Raw genomic sequence first — 4,028 nt, 5'->3', positions numbered from 1 at the left:
AGGTATCACATAACCATGGCAGAAATTCTACTCTGCTTCTCAGAAATGCCTAAAGTAGTGCATGCTGGCTCAACAGAGGAATCACTATTCTTTTCACCCTTCCTCTACCTTTTATTTCGATTGGCTAGACCTTGATTGTCACCACCACAATAACCGGCATTGTTTTTATGTCGACTTGCAGAACATACATAACATTTATCCAAGTCTTTGAAAATATCCCCACGATACAAAATACAATGATTTGAACATGCATGAATTCTTTTCACACCCATCATGAACGGACTAACAAGCTTCTTTGCTCAATAGGTGTCGGTGAGCACTTTATTTGGCTTTGGAAGCAATCAAGCCAATTACGCAGGAGATCATTAAAACAACTATCTGAGCAATAGCCTTTAGAGTCAACAGCTCAAGTATGAAATGAAGCATGGTCCAGTGTTTCGAACATCCCTTTGATCGCTCGTATATATTTTCCTCAACATATATTTTACTGTCTCAAAGTTTGCTAACCCGTCCCCTTTGCACTACCAACCAACAGCTCCGCTTTGGTGTGATACAACAACTAGCTCAGAAAATCACCATCATCAAATTCGTCGTCACTACTATTGTCATCACCACCATCATCAATGGCCCTCTCGTTGACACCATCACCATAGCATCCACCAACACCATCATCATCGCTGTCACCCTCATCAAAATCATCATAACTATCAAACAATCTATCAAACTGGACATCTTTTATTATTTCATCGAGTGGATTCTCCGTTGGAGGTGATGCTTTCTCATCATGATACGTCCAAATTATGTAGTTCTCTACAAAACCACCCACCAACACATGCGATCTTATTGTAGTTGTATTGCTGAATACTCTTATATTCTTGCATATTTTGCACGGGTAAGGTATCCTTTGTGTCTTCTTATTTCTTGCGTGGTTTTCCAAGTGTGAATGAATTTATTAAGTTCTCCAAGGAAAGAGGCCTCTGTCCTTCGTGCTTTGTGCATCCATATTCTATCCATCTTTGAACAGTAACAAATAAAATTTAAATGAATTAAAAAAATCGCTTAAAATAATTCTATAAATAAATGGTAAATAAATATATACTTTTATATGTGCATAGATGTTAAAAAAAGTCAATTTAACATGTACTAACTAGAAGAACAAAACCCAACCTATTATTGTACCACTAAATCTTGGGAAAAAATCTATCATATGCGTGTAAAGATAAAAAAATCAAATCTTCTTCTCTCTGCTCCATGGATCTATGAAATTATTTACTTAGGAATAAAGCGAAAATATAAAGATTAAGTCAAAATAATTACATAGTCTTGTTCTACTAAAATAACACAATTTGATCCAAAAATTTGAGGAAAATGGAGCCCTAAATGGCAAATTCACACCATGGAGATCTAGATCTAGCGAGAGGCAAAGGGAGCTCCATTTGAACCACAAAACTAACAAAAAACCTCAAAAATGATATGGAATTGGTATCAACTTACCTCCTACAGCCCCGACTCAAAGGAAATCAAGTTTAAAACCTTCCCTACCCTTTTTTTCTTTTTTGTAATTTTCGGGCAGCACCTCCCCCGAGCGAGCAATGGGCTATCGGGAGGAGGAAGAATGTGGCACCCAGATTTTGTCAGGAATTTTCAAGGACGGGTTGATAGCGTCACCCGCCCTCTAAAAAGTCATTTCTAGGGCAGGTCAATTGTTACAGTAACTCCGCTCTTTTTTAGGAGCGAGTTAGCTTTTGACCCGCCCCTGGAAAAAAAGACATTCTTACATATCGTTTTTAGTAGTGTCGTAGAAATTATTATTAGTTTAAAGCTAAAAATGCTTAAAACAATATCTATCCCTATTAACTTATTCACAGAAGGATGCGGTCAAAATTTTGAAATAATATCAGCCAACAGCCTTTCTACCCTCTATACAAGGTGTCAGTGGGGGCCGTTAAATTCGGAAGTATGGGAACATGTTGGGGGAGGGGGAGGGGCTGACGTGTGCAACAAAATATCTAAGATTGGGGATAGATTCTAGTTGGCAAACCGGAAAAAACTACCTAATCTGATTGGATATTATATCTTATTATAACGGGCTAGGAGATAGGTACAACGGACTTGTTACCTACCCCAGGCTATAGGCTATATAAGGCTATCTCCAGCGATATCCTCCAAATTCCATCCCCTATTTCCATCCTCCATATCAACTTCATTCTCTATACCAAACCTAACTCCAACGATATCCTCTATTTGCATCCTCTATACCCCACAATCTTATTTTTCTTTAATTTCTTCCAACGGCCGTTTCCACCGCCCCGCCGCCCCGCGCGCCTCCGCCCGCGCCCCGCCGTCGCCCCTGCTCCACCCCGCGCCGCACCGCCGTCGCCCGCCCCGCGCCCCGCCGCCCCGGCGTCGCCCCTCCCGCGCCGCCCCGCCGACCGTGCCGTCCGCCCGCGCGCCCCTGTCCCGCCGCCCGGCCGCGCTCCTGCTCCGCCCGGCCACGCTCCTGCCCCGCCGCCCCGCCGCCCGTGCTCCTGCCCCGCCGCCTCCTCCGCCCCCCCACCTCCTCCGCCCCGCCCCTCCTCCTCCGCCGCCGGCCGCTCCTCCGCGCCGCCGCGTCTCCTCCTGCCCCGCCGCCTCCTCCGCCCCCCTCCTCCTCCGCCCGCCGCTCCTCCTCCGCCCCGCCGCGCCTCCGCCCCACCGCGCCTCCTCCGCCCGCGCCCCTCCGCCCTCCGCGCCCGCCGCCACTCCTCCGCGCCCCTCCTCCGCCCCTGCCGCGCGCCGCCCCGCCGCTCCTCCTCCGCCCATCCGCCGCGCCCCTCCGCCGCCCCTGCCCCGCGCGCCCCGCCGCCCCGCGCGCCCCTGCCCCGCGGCCGCTCCTCCGCACACCGCCGGCGCCCCGCCTCCGTGCCCCTCCTCCCCGCAGCCCCTCCGCCTCCGCGCCCCTCCGCGCCCGCCGCCCCTCCGCCGCCCCTGCCGCGCCCCGCAGCGGCTCCGCCGCCCGTCCCGCGCCCCGCCTCGCGCCCCGCAGCGCCGCCCGCCGCCCCTCCCGCGCCCCGCCTCTGTGCGGGACGCAGAGCGCGTTCCCCATTTTAGCGCATGCTATAGAGAACACCGTTGGAACGGTGGAGTAGCTACAGTGTCATCCAAAATAGGGAACAGGCCCTTTTACGGATGCCGGTGGAGATAGCCTTAGGAGTGAATGGAGCCGCACACAATATGCAGTATAATCCATTCAAACATAGGATGGTTATTATTTCAATCAGCTCCCTGAACCTATGTAAAGGCTCGTATCTCCCACTCCACTCTCGTGTTGCCATCGATCTATCATGGATAGTCAAATCTCTTCTAGTGATCTCATCCCACGATTTTCTATCCCAAATAATCTACTACCTTGGGTAGCTCTAACAGTTATAAATGTCATTATTACGCTTCTGTGATGAAAACCTATATTTTCAGTGACAATAATGCATCATCATGAATATTCAAATCTCTTGTAGTGATCTCATTCCACGATTTGCTATCCCAAACAATCTACCACCTTGGGTAGCTCTAACAGTTATTTTTTTATGAAGCTGCTAGGATTTGATGAGAATCTGGATAAACTGTTTTGAGGTCAAAACTTTCGGTTGTGCGTTATCCCGCAAAGTATCCGCAGTTTTTTTAATACTTCCAATGGCAAAGGGAAGATGTAGTTGTTACCGGAAGAAAACGGTTGGCACAATATCATTTAGATCTAAATATCAAGAAGAGACCCTTTTGATTCAAATTGATATTTTGATGCAGAGTTGTTTTTCACCTATGTCAAATCTGTCATGAACAATTAAGTATTTCACAATTATCTAAGAAATATTAAATAAAAACGAGTGCATCTCGCTCTCCCCCCTCTTTAAAATTCTAGATTACTAATTTTTTATGTTAGAATTTTTTTATTTTTTCTTGGAGACATCCGAAGAGTGTGTTTTTTTCATATCAAATGAAAAGACTGTTTTTCTTCGGTATACAATTAGAGCATCTCCAGCGATCCTCTTTCC

This window comes from Panicum hallii, chromosome 5 (assembly GCF_002211085.1).
Source record: "Panicum hallii strain FIL2 chromosome 5, PHallii_v3.1, whole genome shotgun sequence".
NCBI lineage: Eukaryota > Viridiplantae > Streptophyta > Magnoliopsida > Poales > Poaceae > Panicum > Panicum hallii.
The sequence above is the reverse complement of the archived record's forward strand: the minus strand, read 5'-3'. Positions refer to the sequence as shown.